Here is a 23,130-nt window from a genome sequence, read left to right on the forward strand (position 1 = left end):
ATGTAATGCCTCTTGCATGGAAGAATGCACCCGCTAGTCACGTTGCATGTGTTAAACCAACACACGCTTACCACTGCAAGCATTTGTATAACATTTAGATAGGTTCCGGCACACACCTCTACACGTTTTTCTTCATAGATACATAGTGATGAATATACCATTATCACCTAACATGATCGTCCGTGTTTGTCCCTCGGCTCCACGATTCATTCGCGATCTTGCTTCTCCTCCTGTAGGAGGAATCTTACAAACCCTCATGGACGACAGAGCCCGCCCACGGACCCAGATTCTCCTCTACTCGCTTTCCTGGGAGCTTCATTTCCTGGTGGTGACGTGGTCTTTTCCTTCTACGAGTCGGTTTGTGCCTGTGACTCAGTTTCTCCAGGCGCAACAACGCAGAGCTTAGAAAGTGCTGTTATGTGAAAACCGTTCCCCAAGGGCCGTGCGGGGGAGAGCTTCGTCCTCGGCCTGCGGTGCTGTTGGGAGGGGGTGAGGAGGAGCAGGGGGGAGGAGGGAGCGCTGATGACCCACTCAGGCTGTAGGTCATGGTGGGGGGGGGGGCGGTGTATCGGCAAAGGGGGACCCTGGGCGCCTTCCCTTCCTCCCTTTCTCTACGACTCCCTAGCCACGAGCGGTGTGGATTTGCGCTGCTTCAACACAGGCCCCCAAGCAATGGGGCCAATCCATCCGCGGTGGGCTGAAACCTCCTAAGCTACGACACCCCTTTCCATCCCCGCTGACGTAACAGAGCGCTGATCGGCGCGGGGGCGCACGCGCGCCGGCTACAGCAGGGCAAGGGCGCGTGACACTCAGCGTTGAAAGGAAACAGGATAGGAGACGGACGTCCCCCAAAGCCCCATGAGTCCTTGTGTGCGTGCCGGGCGGGGCTCTTCCTTCCCACCCCGCCTTCCCCGGCAGGACCCCCCCCCCCCCATGAGCAGGAGGCGGTCACCCGTCTAGAGCAGCCGTGGGGAAGCAGAGCCCGCACAGGCCCGCAGGGGCCCCGACGCCGGGGGGGACGGGCCAGCGGCCGTCCGTCGCAGAGCCGGCTGCGGGCCGGGCAGCTGTCCGCCCTGGCTCTCACCGCCTGCGCCTGGCTTCTCGTGCACTCGGGAGGGAGACCACCCGTCCCCCGTCACCAGGACGTTTCCTCCCCACAGCTCCAAGGTGGGAAGAAAACGGCGATGACGTGAGATGTGATGTTGGTCAAACGTCGTTGGAAAAGGCCCAACCTCACACGGACGACGCCAGAAAGGTGTGGTGGACATCTTTTTTTTTTTCCATTTTCCTTCAAGTCCTAACTAGGACTCAGCAGTTTTTCTTCTCAAGGCGGGGGGAACCCCTCAAACTGGAGTTCAAAGGTCGCACTCAATGGTCCCAGGGCTCGCCCACACTCATAAACCCCATTCACAAGCCAGGGCACGGCCCTGGCTCCCAGCCCCGCTCCTATGGGATAATGCAGGTGGTTTGCCTGCCTGCAACGCTGGTGAGCTTCAGCCCGGGCAGTGGCCTGTTCTACGTGTCTCAGGACATCGGGCAGCATCGTCAGCTTCAACCCACCCCATGTAACCACCAAGCAGGTCCCCAGAATTGGTCCAATGTGCCTGGGGCGGAATCACGGACCCCCCCCCAACTGAGAACTGTGCTGTTCTCTCTCCCACAACTGCCCACCGGTCTAAACCAAAGCATCAAACCACCTGCAAAGACGGCCAGCCCCTGGGGCTGTGTGGGGCTCTGCTTCCAGCCATGTTGGCTCTTGGGTCTCAAATGCCTGTGGTTCTCAGGCTCTTCCCCTACCCCCGCTGGGGTTTCGTTTCCCTAACGCTGCTTTCGTTCCCACGTCTGTCACCCAGAGGCCCCTTGGGGACTTCTGAGACACCCCCACCGCTGGCATTCTTGTGGGCAGGGGAAGGCAGAGAAAGAAGGTGGGGCTTGTAAAAACAAAAAAGGAGTGTTGGAAGCCATCCAAAGTTCACCAGATGGTTTCCTGAGGGAGGAGCCCTGGAGGTGAGGAGGAGGAGCCCTTAGGAAGCAAATGTAACCGTCTACAATTTCACCCAACAGATTTACCTTTGGTCATTGGTTTATTTCTTAAAAAAAAATAAATAAATAGGAGCTTGTGTTCATGCTGTTAGTATTCTGGCTTTGCCCTTGCTCTTCCTACTGCTATTTCTTTTTTTTTTTTTTTTTTTTGGCCAGGCCTGGGCCTTGGACTCAGGGCCTGAGCACTGTCCCTGGCTTCTTCCCTCTCAAGGCTAGCACTCTGCCACTTGAGCCACAGCGCCGCTTCTGGCCGTTTTCTGTATATGTGGTGTTGGGGAATCGAACCTAGGGCCTCGTGTATACGAGGCAGGCACTCTTGCTACTAGGCTATATCCCCAGCCCCCTACTGCTATTTCTGAATGGTAATAACAACGCGATCTCCGTGCACGTGGGTGGCAATGAACGGTCTCCGTGTCGGAGCTGCTGACGATGATTGAGAGCCGTCAGCTTCTGGAGGGAGCGAGACTTCTTTCCAAGCGAAGATTGTTCAGTGGAACGGTTTGCAAATGATCTCTACTTGTTCGTCTGCTTTGCTTGGATTTCATAGCCCCAGCCCACTTCCACTGAGCAACTGTGCTTACATCTTAGTGACCACTTTCCAGCTTCATTACCAAGTTCGTAACGCACCTCTGTAAGCTGGCCATGTTGGGCATTCAAGGTGCTCTTGTGTACTTGGTGAGAATCGCTTTGAGATGGGTTTGAGAAGAGCGAGGGCAGAGGAGACCCCAGGGAGGGCACTCAGGTGAAGATGCACCTGTTACAGGTGGACGTATTTAACCAGAAACACGCCTGTTCGAGTAATTGGTGCTAATAAAAAATAGAGTCACTTTGGTACATTTTCTATAGGTGCTTAAAAGATGGATACATTTTTTCTTTCGTATGGAGCCTTTACTTTGTTCTAAGATCGTCTCCTAGTTGGCTATATCCAAATTTTCTGATTCTTAAAACATTCCATTCCTCCCTTGGCTTCCAAGAAAACCTTGCCTCAGTTTATTAAAGTCCATCATCATTTTTCCTCATCTTCTTGTGTATTTTAACAATGGAAACTTCATTTGGCAATAAAAGTTTCATGGTTGCTGGTTTCATTATGATTTTATCTTTATCAATGGGAGATAATACTTGGTTTATTTTTTCTTACGTATGAGTTTGTCTGATCCCATTTTTAATGGTTGTATATTGATCATGCGAAAGGGTTTCATTGTGATATTTTCATATACGCATATAGGTTCATTGGTCAAGTTCACCCTCCACTACCCTTTTTCATCTTCCCTTCCCCCACTTTTAAACAATTCCAGCAGAGTTTATCATTCTGTTTTTATACATAAGCATAAAGTACTTCACCATATCCCCTTGCCGCATCTTCTTCCACAGACGCGAACATTCATTCTGTCATTCACTTTTCCCTCTCAGGTTTAGGTTCTACACGTGTGAGAGAAGATGAGAGATTTCTTACTTATTTTACTCAGCTTGATGATCTCCAGTTCCACCCATTTTCCTGCGAGTGACGCAATGCCATTCTTCTTTACGGCCAAAGAATTCTCCATTGTCTATGTGTACCTACTGTTTTCTTGGTCCGTCAGCCGTGCCCCTGCTTGGAAACAACGCTGCTGTAAACCCGGTGTGCCGGCATCCCTGTGGCACGCTGAGGTGCGTGCCCGGCGGTGTGTACAGCAGGTTCGTGTCCTGGATCTATCGTGAGGCTTTTGAAGGACCCTCCTTACTGACTTCCCACGTGGTTGTGCTCTGTGATGCACAGCCCTGCTGTGCGTCACCTGCGTGTGCCAAGCACATCTTTGCTCACTTGTACAAAGTCCACTTCGTCCTTTCGTTCTAGGTAAATCTCATCAAGGACACACATTTCTTTTTTAACTATTTTTTAACTATTTTGCTTTTTTAACTATTTTGCTTTCTCTTAGGTCTTAAATTTCCTGTGGGGGACAGAATTCTCTCCTCAAATCCCAAGCTAGGGGGAGAGCCCCTCACCACACTTCTTAATGAAACGTTTCAGTTGGCATGCGGGGCTCCGCTTGGTCCTCCTGCCTAGAAGAAGAGCTGCATACACCCACCCGTGTGGCCAGACTGGAGCTGGCAGAGAAGGAGGTGGTTCTCTTCCCATCTTGTTTCGAGTGCTCTGCTGAGTTCTCCTTGGGTCTAGCTTCCCGGGTCCGACCTTGGTACTGTTTCACAAACCACATTGTATACATCAGCTAATGAATTTCTCAGTCTAGCCTCCTCTGCACTGCCATGGGCAGAAATCCCTCCTGGATTGTGGCCAAGCATTCATTGATAGTCTTAGCTTCGAGTGCAGTGGAAACTGCGCGAAAAGAGCATCTTAATGGAAGAACAGGAGAGGACGAAAGCGGGCCCAAGGCATCATGGGAGGAAAGTCAGCCCCGCCCTCTGCCCCCCCACTCTATGTTAGTTCTTTAGAAAACAAAATGCCCAGAGCATATTTTTTTAACCTCCCAGAAAACCGATCATTGATTTATCATTAATAATATATATTCTTGAGACATCGTAGCCAATTCATTCGGAAAGTTTTCATTTATATTTCATCGGGGTTTTAAAACACAGGGCAGGGGCGGAAAATGCTGTATATTATTGTTGCTTAATAGCCTTGTGAACAGAAACACAGATTTCTGATTTCATTTTTAGGTACTAAGTATCATCTGTATTTTGTCCTTGGCTTTGGTATCCAAGAAACTGAGAAACAAAGAAGGTGTCCTGATCGAAGTTACCTGGGGACATAAGTGCTCTGTATTCGTACGTATAGACTCTGAGTTTGAAAATACTCAAATTTCCTATATTTTAAAGTTGAAACCACTGCAGACTTAAGTAGAGTTTGAAGTCTCTATTTTACATGTATTCGTCAGGCAATGTGTTAGTCTGTTTGGCACTGCTATGACATTTTGGGGGGTATTTAAAACAAATTGAGCATTAAAAATAAAGAGGTTTATTTAATGTGCCAGTCCGCTCTCTGTTAAAAGTTTTGAGAAGATGAACTTCTTCTCAAAGAAAAGGTTTATTTGGGTTGACCACTTTACATTTCCGTGGTCAGTTGGCCCTGTTGTTTTAAGGCCTGGTGAACCACCAGTTGTGGCAGGGTTGTGTGGCAGAGGAAAACAAATGATCTCATAGTCAGGAAAAAGAAAGGAAGTGGAAGAGGAGAAGGAGGAAAAGAAGAAGGAGAGAGGAGAAGGACGTGAAGAGAAGGAGCAGAGAAGGAGAAGGAAGAAGAAGAAAAAGAAACAGAACGAGAAGGATAAAGAGAAGGAGACGGAATAGAAGAGGGGACACACTCTTCCGAAGAAGAAAGTCGAGAAAAGTTCAACATCTCTCTCCATGCAAATACCCAACACTTGTTCTTCGGACTGGGACACACAAAGGAACAGCACGAGCTCGGGCTGACAGAGGAAAGGAATCTCGTAAATCTCAGTGCCCAGTGTCGGGAAGATGCTCCCAGCCCCACATGAAGATACTAGTTTATTTTCATTTCCCCATCAATGATGTTGATTCATTTCTTACTTGCAGAAAACTTTAAAGACATTTTGAAATTAAAAACTGCAGTGTTGAGGTTGCTCTAGCCTTACAGTCCCGAGGCCCTGGATTCCATCCCATTGCCACAAAAAGCCACAGCAAACCCAACACTGAAACATCCTGTGAAAACGACTCAACCTCAGCTTCGATAATTCGTATCATTTTTCTAACCCTGTCTCATTTTGCTGAATTTAACATTTATTAAAAAAAAAAAACCAACAACTTCTGAAGGAAATGTCAGGTGTGGTGTTTTTATGTAAATTCACCTCTCACAGATAAGGACTTTTAATAGAGCATATCTACATGTTATAATTATGTCTTTAAAAAGTAAAATAATTGTTAACCTCATTTTTGTACCCACGCTGTAATCCAGAGCCTGTCCTTGTCTTCAAAAGCCTGTCCCAAAAGCTGGTCTGTTCTAATCGCAGCCGCGCCTCGGTGGTTCCGTTGGCGATGTCGTAAGTGCCCTGAGGTTCTACCACTGGGAACTGAACGTGTGCGTGCCTATGGGACAGCTTTCTCTAGTGACAAAGCTTGTGAGGAATCGCGCTGGATACATCACGACAGCCAGCGTGGTACCCCTTCTGTAAGAGGGGCTTCCCAGCTGCTTTTGATGAAACCCACGTGGCCTGGGCCCATGACATAACTAAAAGCTGGAGAAAAGCGTGGCCTTCCTGCTGCCATTTTGTGTGTCTCGGCTCCCAGCCGTTGTCTCTGCTGTGGCTCGGCAGTCACCTTGGGATCTGGGAAGGTCAGGGCAGACCCATAAGATCCTTAGGAGGAGGGACTAAAACTTCCCCCAAGGAATAGCAGAGTCTCCCCAGGGTAGACTGCCAGCAGCAAGGATGGCTTTTTTTTTTTAAATTAAATTTTATGGACAAGGTGATGTACAGAGGGGGTACAGTTACATAATAAGGCAGTGAGTACATTTCTTGTCATGTTTATTACACTGTCCCTCATTTTCCTTTCCCTTCCTTAGTTCAGATAAGCATATATATATATATATATATATATATATATATATATATTATCCAGTGTACCAAAATCATATACAGTGACCACAGGGGGTACCCCACAGGAAATTCACCTAGTACATCAAACATAATGACAGCAATAAAGTCCTCCCGTCTCCATCTCTTGGAGTTCATTTTGCTTAGCCTCATCTTATGTAATCACGTGTACATAGCTGTTGAGTTATTGTGATCCTCTGATAGGTTTATCCTAGACCTTTTTATGTTTATTTAGTAGTTGCTTGGTTTTAGAGACATAATGTAAAGTCGCTAACCAAAACATGTGGACATACCATTTGTAAAGAAGTCTGTTATTTTACAGACATGATCTCTACTGTTCTTCCCCCCCCTCCCCCCAACAACCACCTATCAGGGAGACCATGCGCCGTTGTCCTCTGTGTTCTAGGCTTGTCTCGCTCAACATTATTTGTTCAAGATCTGACCATTCCCCTGCGAATGCCATTCTTTTACCCCAGCCGGTGAGGGCAGCGACATCAATTTCTCCTCCAGGAGTGAAATCGGGATCATCCAGGCCAGGCCTTGATGAGAACTAGTTAACCAATTCTGCGCTCCGCTCTCCTGCCCCTCTCTCTTTGTCGCGTCTGCACCCCGCGGTCCAGACGGCTGAAGGCGGGCTGAGCCCCCTTCTTCCGAGGCCTCCGTGTAATCGGCCTCCTCCTCTGTCCTCCGGCAGCGCTCTGTGTTTGGCGTGAGTGGGTGACGGTTACACCTGGGTGCACAACTCCCGAAGTTTGGGCTTGGGGGTCAGTTTCACGTTCAGTATATCCATCGGCATTAAATAACAGTTACAACACAACCAAATGTGTTGCTGTTAGCCTCTCTGGTCAATTGCTTTTCTTTTTCTTTCTATTTTCATGTTTCCAACAGGAAAACAGACAGGCACCCTGAATTTACATTTGCTTTTATCAGTTGATGTTAGACCAAAACCCTGTGCTGATAGCCTTCATTAACAATGATCACATTTTAAAAAAATTTTCCAAATTTAATTTAATTTAAAAAATTGGGAGAGGGGCCTAGCATAAGACTGGACCGGAACGTGTGATCCTCCGGTCTCTCCCTCCCGAGCGCCGGGATTCCTGGCACACGTCCCCACCCCCCACCCGATGGTCACTTTGAACTGGGGGCATGGTGTCTGCATTCGCCACCACTCCTCTGTCCCGCGCTCTCAGCACCCTGGATGTGATGGAGAGGAGGGATCTTGAGGGAAGTAGTCTTTTGTCTTCATCCTTCTGTAACCTTGCCCTTGACCTTGCTCATGGAGGACGAAGGAGGCAGACGGACAGAGAGGAACTGGGGAAAGATGGTGCCTGGGTAGGATTGCTTTCTGGCATCTCGGTCCACCACGTATTGTCCGCAGAGCCTTCTCCGGGAGCACCGCCCTCTCCACGGCCAGTGTAGTCACGGGAGGGACTGAAACCCGCTGGTTCTGTGTCGGTCTTAAACCTGGGCTTGCAGATCCCAGTCACCAAGTGCCCGGCAAGGACCGCGGCTTGCTGCGTGGAGGAAGAGCCTGCTTTGTCCCCATGGTGGGAGGCGGAGGCGCTGGGTCTGCAGGCTCCGGTGCAAACGTTGACCATGTGTCATCTCACCAGCCCATGGAGGACTCTGCGGTGCCCTGGGGCCCTGGGGGCCCTGGGGGCCATCTTGGCAGGTCGTGGGTGCAGGAAAATGCACTGTCACCTCACCTCCATCGTCATGGAAAGAAACGTGGACAAAGATCCTGGTCTGGGGCAAAGTACTATTATCATCGTTGTGTGCGTGCGTGCGTGCGTGCGTGTGTGCGTGCGTGCGTGCGCGCGCGTGCCAGTACTGGGGACTGAACTCAAGGCCTCTCTATTCTGCTCAGCTTTCTACTTCGCACTGCACTCTAGTACGTGAGCCAGGCCTCCAGCTGACTTCTGTACTCCAGTTGGCTTCGAACCAAGGTGCTCAGGTCTCAGCCTCCTGAGTGGCTAGGATTACGAGTGTGGGCCCTGGCACGGGACCCATGGGCTTGGAGTGTTCCAACCAGCAGTGATACACCGAGGAGCTCAGTCTCTCCCTCTCCCTCTCCCTCTCTCTCTCTCTCTCTCTCTCTCTCTCTCTCTCTCTCTCTCTCTCTCTCTCTCCCTCTCTCTCTCTCCCCCTTGCTCTCGCCTGTGTGTAGGCACACGCGCTCTCTCACACACACACACACAGAGCTATTGAACTCAGGGCCTCATGCTCATGCTTTCTCATCCTGTTTGCTTGGCTGGCACTCTACCACCTGAGCCGTGCCTCCAGTAAACATTTTTTTGGCAGTTCTAGGGTTTGAACGCAAGGCCTCTTGCTTCGTACTGGACGTACAGTCCACCCTGGAGCCACACTCTTAAGCCCTTCTTCGCTATTATTAAATCAGAAAATCTTCAAGAAGCAATTTTGGACAAGGAGGGTTTCTGTGTTTGTTTGTGTGTTTGGTGGGTTTCGTGAGGACCCTTAGGGGTGTCTGTCCTGTAACGCGCAGGCGTCGGTGTGTGACCCGCGTGTCCTCCAGTCCCCTGGCTCGCAGGGCTGGAGCGCTCGAAGGCCATGGAGGAGCAGAGCCTTCAACTCACCCGACGACGTCAGCTTCATGTCTAAAGCAACAGTGAGCAATGCCAGGCGCCGTCGGCGGGACCACGGTGTCGGTGAGACGGTCTCAGGTCACAGGCTTCTGTGACACGGCGGTCTCAGGTCCCACGCTTCTGTGACACGGCGGTCTCAGGTCACACGCTTCTGTGACACGACTGTCTCAGGACACAGGCTTCTGTGACACGGTGGTCTCAGATCCCATGCTTCTGTTGAAAACCGCTGCAGAAGAATCAACTGCAAGACACCGGGGGCGATGACAGAAGCTTACATCAAGGTGAGGAGGGGAGGAGGGAGAGGAGGGAGAGGAAGAGAAGTGGGGAAGGAGGAGGGAAAGGGGAAAGGGAGTCGGGAGCAGAGAGGGAAGGGACGGGGAGGAGAATGAGGAGAGGCGCGGGAAGAAGGAGGGTGAGGAGAGAAAGGGAAAGGGGAGGGGAGGGGGAGGAGGGAGCGGAAGAGGGGGCATCCCCACAGCAGGACAGGAAAGCAGAGAGTCACTTTGGGCTGGGTCTCACGTAGCCAGGAAACACGGATGTGGCAGCAGAGAGTAAACTCTGTAAGCCAGAGAAGACAATGCTTATCCTTACCTTACTCCTCCTCCTCCTCCTCCTCCTCCTCCTCCTCATCCTCATCCTTTTCTTCTTCTTCTTCTTCTTCTTCTTCTTCTTCTTCTTCTTCTTCTTCTTCTTCTTCTTCTTCTTCTTCTTCTTCTTCTTCCTCCTCCTCCTCTTCCTGCTCTTCCTCTTCTTCCTCTTCTTCATATCCTCCTCTTGCTCCTCAACCTCCTTCTCCACCTTCTCCTCCTCCCTCCCTCTCCTCTTCCCTCTCCTCCTCCCTTTCCTCCTCCCCCTCCTCCTCCTGCTCCCTCCTCCTTCTCTTCCACCTCCTTCTTCCGCCTCCTCCCCCTCCTCCTCCTCCTCCTCCTCCTCTTATTCCTCTTCCTCTTCTTCCTCCTCTTTCTCTTCTTCATCTCCTCCTCCTGCTCCTCCACCTCATCCCCCTCCTCTTCCCCCCCCTCCCCCTCCTCCTTCCTCCTCCCTCCCCCTCCTCCTTCCTCCTCCCTCCCTCCTCCTTCCTCCTCCCTCCCTCCCTCCCCTCCTCCTCCTCCTCCTCCTCCTCCTCCTCCTCCTCCTCCTCCTCCTCCTCCTCCTCCTCCTCCTCCTCCTCCTCCTGTGCTAGTTCCAGGGCTTGACCTCAGGGCCGGGGCTTTGTCGATGAGCTTTTAGGCTCAAGGTTAACACTCTACTGCTTGAGCCACAGCTCCACTTACTCCTCCCCGCCCCCCATTTTGATAGTTTACTGGAGATAAGAACCACCAGGACTTTCCTGTCTGACAGGACTGTCTCAGGCTCCCGAGTAGCTAAGACTACAGGTGTGAGCCGCTGGCACCCGGCTTCTAATTTAACTTTTGCACAGAAACAAATGGACAAGAGAGGCAAAGTCCTGTGCCCTTGTGCATTCAAGTTAAAAATGAATCTCATTTAAAATACCCTAGCCACTTGCAAGGATGGAATTAAAACAATACCTCTTCAAAAGAATACTTAAGAGAAATTGTCTCGTCACACCCAGTACACCTTCTCAGCACAGACTTTAGCTGTGTATAAGGTCCATGAGCGCAGGATCTTCGTTTCGTTCAGCTATGTGTCCCAAGATCTTTTTACGCTCCTTCAGGGATACTAGGATTTGAACTCAGGGCAGGTGCTTGCTAGGTAGGTGCTCTACCACTTGAGACGTGACTCAAAGTCCTTTCTCTCTTTCTTACTCTTTGTAAGAGGGCCTTGCTTTTTGCCCAGGCCTCCCTGGACAAAGATCTCCTATTTATTCTACCCGTGGGGCTGACGTAACAGGTGTGTTGGCCACGGAGCCATGGAGACCCTGGGGAGGTGGGTTGGGGTCAAGGCAGCGCAAGCTCTGAGGTGCTCTGGAAAACGCTTGTGTCTTCTGACAACTCTTTATTTTAAGAAAAAGAAAAAAAATGAAACGCTGGAGGACTCCACATGTGGTAAGGGCAGGTGCTGTTCTGTGGTGTGTCCATTTCAGGTGTGCGTGTGCGTGTGTGTGTGCGTGCATGTGTGTCGTGGGTTCACTAGTGTGTGTCACATGGTGAATTCACGGCACACCCTTCCCATTCCCTAGCAGCGGATTCTGTCACAATCTTGTCCCTCAGGATGGAATGTCCCCTGCTGGCAAGAGGGGGTGAAGCACCCTCTCCCAAGGACCCCCCAGGACTTGGGCTGCTCCTCTCTCTTTCCATGCTGACTGGAGCTGATGTTCCATTCCTTCCCGACACACCTCGCCACGTGCTCCGCTTCCCACACCCACCCAGACTCCAGCCGCTTCTCGCCATTTCCTTTGTACAACGGCAGCCACCGTGTCCGGGAAGCGGTCCAATGGGCCCCGATTAGAACTTAGCCCTCAGTCTGATGATTCAGCGTGAGGTCGATGAACCGACGGTGTGAGAGACACCCCACGTGCAGAATTCACTTTTCCCACTGCGCTGTCTTATTTTAAGCTGACGAGACACCCCTTTTCTTCCTGCAATGCCAGTAAGCCCCAAGACTCGGGTCAGCGTTGTTCCCGAAGCAGCCGCACCCGTGACTGTGGTCTCGGGCTCCGGATCGCGTGTGGGGTTTCGTCACTGTGCGTGTGCCGTGGCTCCAAGATTTCCACTTCTTTCTTGGAAATCTGAGTAATCCTGGGCTGTCTCGGATCCTTGTCCCCAATCCCCCCCCCACACCGTGCAGACCACGATGCCGCCAACTCGTCTGTGCTGGCGTTTGTCTGTGGTTTCCTCATTTTAGGAAAGGGGAAATCAGCTGTTCCTTGAGTCATGCTATTTTTCTGCGGATGGTAGTGACACTGAGGCTTGACCTCGGGGAGTTACAGAGCTTCGAGCAGTAACTTGGACAGTTACGTGCTAGGCCCTCCCAAACCCCTTGCCCTTCAAACCAAGGTCTGACCTTGTATGAGCAGCTCGTAGGGACGCGCACAGGCCCGCCTAAACCCGGGGGCAGCTCCCACAGGCCTGGTGTGGCTGCACAGGACCCCGGTGGACAAGGCCTTGCCCTGGGGACGCTGGGGCACGAGGGCCTGCTCCCCACACAGGATACTCAGACCCCTCCCCCAATGTCAGGCTGTCTGCCCCGGGTGGCTGGTGGGCTTCTCACAATTCCCTGTCTGAAAGCTGACATACAGGAGGAGGAAAACCCAACTGCCTGCAAACTCCAAGCTCCTCTCCTTTGCTTTTTACACCAACCCAAGTCCTGTACCAAACAGTGATTTTAAATAAGAGATTCTCTCGGATGGTGTCCGGTGAAGGCTTGTGGAGGGAGACGGGGGTGTGGCTCAATGAGGAAGCAAGATGCCTAGCATTGGGGCAGTTTGGGGTTTGATCCACAGAGCTGGGTTTGATTCCTAAAAGTGCCATAATAATGTACAGAGGATATATGTTTATATATTAATATTAATATATATTTATATATATGAAGGGCCACTGGACAAGTCAGCCACGTGTTTAGCATTTTCTCTGGAGGATATGAATTCTGAGCTGCCCCATTACCTGTGTGCTATCTCAAGGCACTTTGGAGAAAACCCTCCTCATTTATACTTTTTTCCTGCCTCTGTAGCAGATGACATACTAGCACCGATTGAGCTCTGCTTACCACGCTGTGTAACTGTCGCTGCTGCTTCTGCGGGACTTCCCTGCAGGTGGATGTTTTGTGTTAGCCGGTCTCCTTATTCCCCAATATAACACGGTAGATGTACCCCTCAGACTGGTTAGTACTTGCGTGTGACGCAGGCCTCAAACGGAATGGCTTAAGATAGCCACCACTTCGTAAGCGGATCCGAACACGGCTGACCTCAGATGAACTCTGGGGTGTTGTTGGGGGGGGGGTCATTGCTCTGGACTGGGCCTGGCAGGGGAGCTTAGCTGGGGGGGGGCTCCGCTCCACACACCTCTCCTCCTCCTCCTCCTCACAGGGTCAGAGGGCTGCTGGGTGCACCAAGGCCTCGCAAGATGGCTGGATTCAAAGCTGGGGGTCTGCGGTCTGTTGCCGCTGCCCCCCGGTTCTTGGCCGAGCAGGCGGCAGGCCCCACTCGGACGCCGTGTCTCAGTGGGCTGGGTAGTGAGGTGGCAAAGCCGGGCTGACTAGTCTGATCTGTGTGCCCCTGGTGCACACGGCCAGAAAGCTTGGGGCTCAGCTCAGCTCCAATCAGAATGGATTCAGCGTGTCTGGATGCAGACCTGCCGTCCACCACCATGCTCACCTCCTGGCCTCCCTGGTCGATGCCTGGCACCCGGCCCAGGAAATGGGAAGGATGCCGAATCCCGGACCAGCTCGCGACCCTGGCCCGGAGCACGGAGCCCCCGCGGAGTCCCAGCCACGCCCACCCACCTCCCAAACCCCGGCTGCTCACACTGGTGTCCGTGACCTTCACCAGGACCGGCGGAGGGACAGGACGCCACACACCGGCCAAGCTCCCCGCCGGAGCTCGCACTCCGCTCTTCCCGCTTGCCTGTTTGGGTGAACAGCCAGTCCCCGGGTCTTGAAGCTCAGATCTGAGCACCAAATCGCCAGGGCTCTGACGTGCTGTGTGAAGTAATAGGCGACTAGGAGTTGAATAGGACAGAAACTGTTTTCAAATCTTTTGGTTCCCATTAGCCTATTAAGAGCCTTGTGTAATAAAGGGAATTTTAAACTGAAAAGACCCAAGAGTGACAAAGAGTCTATATGACTTTCCCCAAGTCAACAAGTAGGCCAAGAGCAGGAGTCCAGACGATGAGGATCTTATTCCTATCCCCTGCCTCCTTTCTCGGTGGCTGAACACTCCCGGAGCTGTTGATTGTGGCTCAGACGTGGTGGCTGAGGGTAAGATCTTGTGATCAGGAGTGAATTTCAGGCCTAGTGCCTGTTCCTGTCATGTCTGAGTGCTTGTCTAGGCTACACAGGGGAAGCTGAAAGGAGGCCGCGATTCTCAGAGCGAGGGACCAATGCAACCTCCGCTGGCCGTACCCCACCACTGCTCTGTCAGAAACTCAGGACCGGCCCTGCGGTCTTACCTGCTACGCAGGGGAGCCCGGTATACATGCAAACTTGACAACCACCCGTCTAGAACCTTCCGATCCGTTCCTAGCCTACGGGTGACCGCATTCATGAAATAAGGCGGCCCTTCAACTCATGAAGACATCGTTCATGGTTCTCCCCGTTAGGAGAAGAAAGGTGGAGGATGAATCTGTTACAAACCTGGAGGGTGTTTTGTGCTGTTGTTGATCGGGACCGCGCTGGGAAGCTCACGTCGGACGGGCTGAAGTGTCTCGGTGCTCTCCCCCGGGTCCCGTTCAGCCGTTCTTCCCAGCCCCCTCATCCGCGGCACTGAACGAGTCTAACTCCGAAGCAAAGGGGGTCAGGTGATGACTGGTGAGACGCGATGGGCAGGCGTGGTGGAGGGAACGGAGCGGGAACGTGAAGGGGCACGGTCAGTCGGTCAGTCGGTCCGTCGGTCAGTCGGTAGGTCTCCATCCCTCTCTCCCAGGAGCCCCCTCTGCCAGCAGGGGGGGGGGGGCAGGTAGCTGTCAGTCTCTGCACTCGCTTGCCTGGCTGTTACAGCCACGTTGCTCTTTCTGGTCACCCGTATCCCTCGGCACCCAGGGCGCCCGGGAGACATTTGGTGAAGGCTCAAAAGCGGCAGACGCCCCGGCTGGGCGGGTGCCGGGGTGCTGGGGGCTGGAAGTGAGATCCTCTCTCCTCCCTCCCCAGCCGGAGCTCACCCAGCGGGGGACATCAAGAGCCAGCCTCCCACGTGGCATTCCATCACTACCACACCATACAGGATGCCAAGGAGACGTCGGGACATTTAAGGGACCGAGCTGGGGCGGTGGGGCCGGCCTCCCCTCCCTGCCGTTCGGCTTCACGAAGCCCCTCCCCCTCCCCCTCCCCCCTCAGCCTCCCTGGCATTCCTTCACAGCTGGTCCGGACCCCTGGGAGGGGAGATGGCTTGTGCCCTCTCTCCTTCCTGCCCCTCAGGCTCCATCAGACGCCTCCGCAGAGGGGACCCCCGTGGGTCCCACTACCCCCCCCCCGGGGGGGCACCGCCCAAAGGAAAGCCATCCACGCAGGCTTGTGTCGCAGCCAAGCGGGTTCAAGAGAACACGAGCGACTCTTGTGTTTCTAGGGGAGAAGTTCCTAGAAATCCACGCGGAACTGCCAACATTGTTTTTTTTCCTTCCCACATGAAGCGGATCCAGCCAAAAGCAGGGCTGGAAGCTTCCATCCTCGTTCTTCTAGCAGCTTCTAGCACCTTCCCCACCCCGCAGTTGGGGGATGCTGTACGCCTCACCTTGCAGGGCCTGCCGGCCACCGGTGGATGGTGGGGGGGGGGGTGGGGGTAGGGGTGGGGGGAGCCGGGACGCAGGGAGGAGCCCGCAGCTCAGGCACTGTGGGTTTTTCATGCATCTGGGAGTGCTTCGGCACCCAAGGCGATCGGTGTCCTAGCCGGGGAAGAAGGGGCGCATTTGGGGAAGCTGAGGGCAGACATGAAGGGTTTATGCTCGAAACCCAAATGCCACGTCCCCGGGGCCCCGCCCCCGCCCCGCCCCCTGCCCTGGCGCAAGGCTTGGCTGATGCCAGTTGCCCGGGGCTGCCAGGCTATTGGGTTTCCTTTCCTCGGAACGCCCATGACCGAGGGTGGCGCCGCCTGCCCAGTGCGCGCTCGGGTGTGCATTTGGGCGTGGGTGTCTAGGTGTGAGCAAGCGTGTCTGTGTGGGAGACTACGCGTGTTTCCGTGTAAGTGTGTGTCTGTTTGGAGGTATACGGGTGTACCCGTGTGTACGTAAGGTTTTGTCTGTGTGTGTGAGGCGTGGACATAGGTATGTGCACATGTATGTGTAAGTACGTGCGTAGCAGGCGCACGCAGGGCTACGTTGGCCGTGCATTGTGGGACAGAATCTCTACGGCCCACGGCCAAGTCACCCATCCTTGTTCTTCTGTCCCAGTCAATGAGTGTGAAAACACTGAGCCACGCAAGCAAGATTCACGTCTTTCTTATCTTCCTGCAACCCCAAATCCCTCTGCTGCCGTTCTTCCAGCTTTATGGCCAGAAGGGACTCGGGGATGAGATGTCTTTATTTTAACTATAGGGAAGTCAGTATATCTGTTATCTTTTGCCACAACTACTGCGTGCATATCATGAGGAAACTCGGTATTCTGTCCCTTATTCAGTTTCATGGAATTTTCAACGATGGATACTGATGGGTACAATTAGTTGAGCCCTTGCAAGAGACAGGGCTTTTCCTGGAGGTGAACAGGAAAGAGAATGAGCTCAGATACTGGCTTTGGAGACAGAGGCAGCCGGACAAAGATGCAGGGAGACGCTGAGAGTTCCCAGCTGATAGTTAGCAAATAGATGAGAGTCACAGTCCTGTGGCCAGAGGACCTGAACTCCTCCGTGAAGTGGCAGGAGCGTGGGTTGTTCCCAGGGCCGCCGGAGCACGGGCTGGCGGATACGGAGCTTGCTCTGACAAGATGGGCCAGCTGCACTCCATTGATTCCTGCCTCCTGATAGACAATAGGAATCCCCTGAATTGGGGTTGGAGGGGTGGCTCAGTTGGTGGAGAGAGAGCCAGCCAACGAGCTAAGAAGTAAGCATCAGGTACCGAGTTCTAGTCCTGATCTTGCAACCACAGCAAAAAAGAAATTTCCTGAATTATCCTACCCTGAGCGGCACTGAGCTTTCTAGTCGTATCGTAAGCATGGGCGGTGGGATGGAGATGTCACTTCATCATTATTTTAATTGGCCCTTCTCCGGCTTCCCCATATTATTCTTCGTACAGAAGCCGCCTGGAGTTTCCCGACTGCTGGTTGTTTGGATTTCCTGTTTAACTTTTATAGCTAATTTCTCTGTTTCTATAGAACCCCGGAATATTAAGTGCTACATAAATATTTGTCAAACGAATACCTGAATTAATAAATAATGAGTCAATAAATGAGTGCTCAAGAACAGGCCAGGCTCCTGCTGCCAGGAAGCCGCAGCTTAGCAACGAAACGACAGAGCGGGGCCCAACGCGAGCCAACACGTCGGCATAGAGGCAGGTGGCCAGCCGTGGCCAGCCGTGGCCAGCCGTGGCCAGCCGTGGCCAGCAGGAGCTTCTCACGGGGCGGATGAAGAGTTGTGAGCAGAGAGAGGGCTAAGAAATCACCGTGAGAGGATTCCCGCCCGGGTGCGAGGCTGAGAACCGCTGACACGGTTACCACTTCAGCCCGCTACGTTCTGCCGCCAGAGACGGTGAGGCTGGCGCGTAAGATGGCTTGGGCACAGCGGCTCGCGGCTGTAATGCCAGCCGTGACCGAGAGCGGAGGTCAGAAAGACCGTAGTCCGAGGACAGCCCAGCCCAGAGGTGAGGGCGGTCTGAGCTCAGCAAACGACCTGGGAGCGGGCGTGCTCTCCTGAGGACCCAGTCATGCGGGAGGCCACGTGGGTTCCTGGACGGTCTTTGACACCCTTTGGGAGTCTGGCTTTGTTTATCGTGTACAAAGGCAGGGCGGGGTGGTGGTGGGGGAATTGGGGGGGGGAACATGGCTTCCACCTCAGAGCTTTCTATAACCCAAAGATACACAAACAAGCCAACCGCCATGGCCAGCCTTTTCAGACCTCGTGACCCTGTCATGAAACGGGTGTGACTGGGGATGACTGGGGACTCCAGGGGGGCGCTGGCTGATGAGCTGTTCTTCCGGGGGGGGGGGGCGTGGAGCGAGTCTGCGTGTGTGGCGGACCAGGCACAAGCATGGCGGACGCTCAGTGCCTTCCTCTTTGGAGATGAACCCTCTGGTCTGCGACGCCAGTGGCGGGTGACGTTTGAGGTCCTGAAGGACAACGGAGGTTACGAAACCCAGTCACCTGAGCTCCATCAGTTGGGGCCAAGGCGGTGCAAAGTTAGGGGCCTCTTAGAAGCACACCCCGGGACAGGATTGGCACCCAGAGGCTTAGAGCAGGCCTTACCGGTGCGGCCCAGAGGGGTGGGGAGAGGCAAGTCTGAAGGAGCGGGAGGAGCTGGGCAGGAGGAGGGGTGTCAGAGTCCTGGTGGGTGAGGCTGGGGGAAGGGGGAAGGTCCCAGACAAGGGATAGCTGTGAAAGGCCTTGCATTGGTCAGGAACGCCCCAGCTCTGGTTCTTGCCCCTGGCTGAAAGCAGCCCCGGGGAAGGTTGGCCTTGGAGCCCACAGGCCCTACCATGCTGGGTTTCCAGACCTGTCTTGCAGAGGAAGATCTGAGCGTAGCTCAGGTGCATGGATTCCTTCCTCCCCCTACTGAAGGAGCCATACTGAGTTCTTCTGGAAGCCGACGCCATCTTACCTCCTGCCTCTGCAATGGCTCAGAGCCTCCGCCCCTCCCCGGAGCTGACCTTTGGCCTTGCGATCCTTCACAAGCCAGCGGCTGGCTTAGGCTGTTTTTACGCCGTGTGGGTGTCCCGAAGTAGAGCGAGCGTGGGGGGGGGGGGGAGGAGCGCCCTGCCTCGCACGCGGGCCCGGCGTGAGCAGGTCTGAAGAGTGCCTTGGCTTCCAGGGATCTTCTGGTCTGGGGGGGGGGGGGCTGGAGGTGGGGGAGCAGATGGAAGCTGGAGAGGGTGATGGCTCCCCAGTTCTCGTGGGGACGCTAAAGGGCAGGCGTGGAGCCCGGGGGTGGGCTTGGAGGGGCAGAAGAGGCGGGAGGGGCTGGGCAGGAGTCGGCCCTGCCTTCCTGGGAGTGCCACGGAAACCACAATAGTCGTTGGGCCGCACCTGGGCCTTGCTGAGGGCCAGGGAGGGCCAGCAGGGCGTCGCTGTCTCCAGAAAGGGTCCTGCGGGCCTCCGTCGAGCTTCTGCTGGCTGCTGGCCGCCCTGCAGTCAGTTCCCGGGTCAGCTGAGCTCTCCCCCACCCCCGCCGCCTCCTCGTGAACTCCTCCGCGTGTCCCTCCTCCCCCCCCTTACAAGGACATGCCCGAGTGGACAACCATCTTCACCCTAACCGGCGTTACACGTCCAGTGGCCCCCTTTCCCAGTGAGGTCTCCCTCGTCGGCATGAAGATTGTCATTTGAACACACTTTGGGGCTGGGGGGGGGTATCGTACACGCGCGTGTGCGCGCGCACACACACACACAGGTGATGGGCAGAAGTGGACAATGCAGCTGACTTACAGACACAGATTTCCCCATGGGATCGTGGAGTGACCAGTGACGAATGACTGACGGCACCTCGGGGCCCTCCCAGATGCCCCCTCCCCGCTCCCCGCTCCCCCCCCTCCCCCAGGGCCGGCCTCTGCCCCCCCCCCGGCCTCTGCCACGATCCTCGTGCCCGAGTTGGCGATCGCCAGTTGCCACGGCTCTCACTGTTGTTTTTGTTTTCCTAGAAGGGCGGGTACCTTGAAACTCAAGAGACCCGCCTGAAAGTAGAAGAGGAGAGGGCAGGAAAGCAATCCACCCGCTGTAGATACACGGACGAGGAAATGACTGTCGCAAAGCCTTTAATACATTTTTTTTAATGGCAGAAAAGAATCCCATTCATAACAGCTCCCATCAAAACCAGAAAGGGTCAAATAAATAGAGCTACAACCTAAGTTGAAAACATACTCTCTTCAGATAGGGATCCTGGTGGCGATTTCTGGGTTTTTTTTTTAGCACGAGCGGCTTTCCCAAATGCCCCTGGAAGAGTGAACAGCAGAAACAGCTAAGCAGACTTTCCCCGAGAAGAGGAACAAGAGGGGAGATTCGCTTTCCTACCACAGCCTGTTGGAAAGTCTAGAAGACGCAGCGCTGAATGTGCTGGTTTGGCGGGGGCAGCACGAGACAAGAAACTAAAATTGTTCGGATGTTAGCATATGTGAAATGAGGTATCACTGATGAAGGGGGAAATGAAAGATTTCTCAATCAAAGATGACACAGTTGTCAAGACAGGCATTACTGAGAAATATCCACTTCTAACTACCATACACTAAAACAAATGGCACATCGATTGCAGGCCTGTTATAAAAAACAATTAAAAATGTGTATGGGGGGATGGGGGGAAGAAATAAACACAAATAATTCCTGACCTCTTTGTAGAGCAAGGACTTCCCCAAGCTTAAAACCATGGGAAGGTACATAAGTTATGGAAAAGGAAAAGATGGATGAATTTAAGTACACACAAACAAAGGCATGTAACATGAAATGAAAAGAAAACAACGGACAAATTACAGGCAAGAAAAACTTCAACCCCAATAAGCAAAATTAAGGAAGGACTTATAATAGTTTATAAGATATAGTAAGAAAAGTTCAGAAGCTTCAGAAAGTTGACGTGCGATTGTCTTGCAAAGAAATAACAACGTAAGCCATCTTACAAAGACTCAAAGAAAAGGAAAATTGAACAAAAGAAGGACCCAGTTCTCCCTCTGTAACTGGCAACATAGATACCACACACACACACACACACACACACACACACACACACACACACACACAGGTAGGGTGATCCAAACACGATCATCGTTCCCGACAGGTAACATTTTACAGTGTTTTTGAAAGCCAGTGGGACAGTGTGTGCCAAAAGTTAACACATTTTGATCTACTTTAAGTGGAAGAAACCCACAGGAGTATACACTCTGTGTGTGCGCGCACGTGCAACATAAAGTAGGTACATAAAGTAGGATACAAGCAAGGCCCAGCAGACCGGCTCCCCCTAAGGGGAGTGAGTGACCTTAGCAGAATCCAACCGATCCATAGGACTTGGGGGCCCTCCCGGAAACGAAACGGAATCGTCTCTACTCCCCTCTGGAGAGGAGGTCTTTCAGTGCGTGAGACTTTGGATTCTCTGCTCAAGAAAGGCCGTTTGCAGGAGGCCTGAGCCAGCAGCCGGCAGGCAGGAGAAGGGAGGAAGGCGAGGGGGGGGGGGGGGTGGAGAAGGCTGGACCAGAAGAGGCTGCCGGATTTTCCTCAGCTCCTGGATGGAGGCCGGGACTAGGAAGTGCGTGTGAAGGAGTTTCCTCCTTGCTTAATTTTCTGATCAGTTAACTCCGGTTTGTTTCAAAATGCAGAGGTATTTCTATGTTTGCAGGCATACCGACACATCGAGGCGTTCTCCACGCGGGGAAACAGTGAAGCTTGCCAGCTCCCTGGGTGTGTGCTCTTACACAACGGCTCTGGAAAGTGCGACCGCTGGTGAGATGCGAGGAGACAGCCTGGAATCTATTTTGCTTCTGACGACTGTATCCTAATCCACTATCATCTTGAAATAAGAAGCTGTGAGGAGAGAGACGCTTGGGTTTACACCTAACCACTGAGAGTGGTTTTCTGTAGTCTCTTAAACGGGAGACACCAGACCAAAAGGCCAAGCCATTGTGTCTCTGAATTCACCCCTCAACCTTTCTTCCTTCTCTCACAATCTTAAAATGAATGCGTCACTTTTTGGAGGCCTTCCACACGGCCAGGCGATCGCCGTGTCTTGTTTTGTTTTGCTCGCGGCTCCTCTGAGTTTTATCAAGTCTTCTCCGGATGTGGTTTTTTTGTTGTTCCTGCTTGAAAAATGAATCATCTCTGAGCGTCCGTGCGTGGTGGGTGCCATGTTGTGACTCTGTCCCAACCCCATGGGGGTGGTTCCTGTTCCTGATCGTTGTCCAGGCTGGACGTGTGCAGGCCTGGCTGTCGGGCTGATAAACACAGCCCCAGGTGTGTGTGGCGAGGCAGGTAGAGACAGCCCCAGGTGTGTGTGGCGAGGCAGATGAGTGAAGAACTGACTGGACGGGGCAGGCTGCACCGGAGCTGCCTTCGCTCCAGGGGGGTGCGACCGGGGTGGGCTCCCTGGAGTCGCGCTGTAGCTCTGCCCCCCTCCGCCACCCCGTTCTCTCTCTGCAGGTGGCCAGAGCGATGTCTTTGAAACACATGTGCATCCCCTTGGTGACGCTCCATGCGTTACCGACCCCGGGCGCTCCAGAACGAGTTGGAAGACGGCGGGCAGGGCTCCGGCCTCCGTGCGGTGCGCCCGCTGGCCGGTGCCCTTGTCTGGCGTTGTGTGTGGGGAGGTGCTGGCCTTCCGTGGAGGTCAGCTCTCCCGAGGGACCGTGACAGAGGGGCCACAGTCACCCTGCGGGGTGAATTTGACCTCGGTGGCTAGTCAGTATCCGTCCCGTGACCTCGGCTGGCCGGAGTCCTCACTCCCAGCTCCCTTCCTGCTGGGGAGTCAGGGTGGATGAGCTGACCGTGCGAGGCTTCGGGGCACTAAGAGCTGACACCTGCCCTGCACGTACCCCCTCCCGCCTCCCCTCCCCCCCCCCAGTTGTCCTGCCAGCCCAGCACGATCACAGGAGAGCCAGCATGGACCCTGGAGTTTCCCCGCCCAGATTCTAGCCAGCACGCTCCCCTGGGCCTTGCGGGGTGCTCTGGCTCGGGCGGGCTGGGCTCCAGAGCACCCCCATCCCAGTCCACTCTGCCGGTACACGGGCTGTGCCCGCTCTCCTCCAGCAGGTGCAGCGCAGGCTCGCGTGCGTCCAGGAGGGTGCGCACGCCCGCGCTGGGCCTTCAGGGAGGGCTCTCCATCGCGGGGTGTGCAACGGGGCCCAGGGCAGCAGCAGACGTAGGACAGTAGTGACGACCAACAGAGCCAGGATCCCAGATCCATGAGATGAGCCCGGAGGCCAGGGACCCTGGGACATGGCGGGAGCGCATTGAGGCCAGGCCAGACCACAGCAAGCGTGGAGATCACGCCAGCCAGGGGCCGGCGGCTCACGTCTGTGACCCTCGCTTCTCAGGTGGCTGAGATCTGAAGGTCACCGTGTGAAGCCAGCTTATCTTCAGTAAAGACGGGCTGGGAATGTGGCTTCGTGGTAGAGCCCTTGCCTAACATGCCCGAAGCCCTGGGTTCGATTCCTCAGTACTACATGAACAGAAAAAGCCGGAAGTGGCGCTGTGGCTCAAGTGGCAGAGTGCTAGC

At 53.9% G+C, this 23,130-nt stretch overlaps 1 long non-coding RNA gene across 1 annotated transcript; it reads right to left on the reverse strand.

Annotated features, from left to right (window-relative positions):
• Nucleotides 1–284: 284 nt before the first annotated feature.
• LOC125349885 lies at nucleotides 285–7,062 on the reverse strand. The gene is made up of 3 exons (XR_007210654.1): nucleotides 6,954–7,062; nucleotides 5,339–5,343; nucleotides 285–297 (listed from the first exon to the last, which is right to left on the reverse strand). It is a non-coding gene; the product is annotated as an uncharacterized LOC125349885 (long non-coding RNA).
• Between the last annotated feature and the right edge of the window lie 16,068 nt (nucleotides 7,063–23,130).

The sequence above is a fragment of the Perognathus longimembris genome, chromosome 4, assembly GCF_023159225.1.
Source record: "Perognathus longimembris pacificus isolate PPM17 chromosome 4, ASM2315922v1, whole genome shotgun sequence".
Classification (NCBI taxonomy): Eukaryota; Metazoa; Chordata; class Mammalia; order Rodentia; family Heteromyidae; genus Perognathus; species Perognathus longimembris.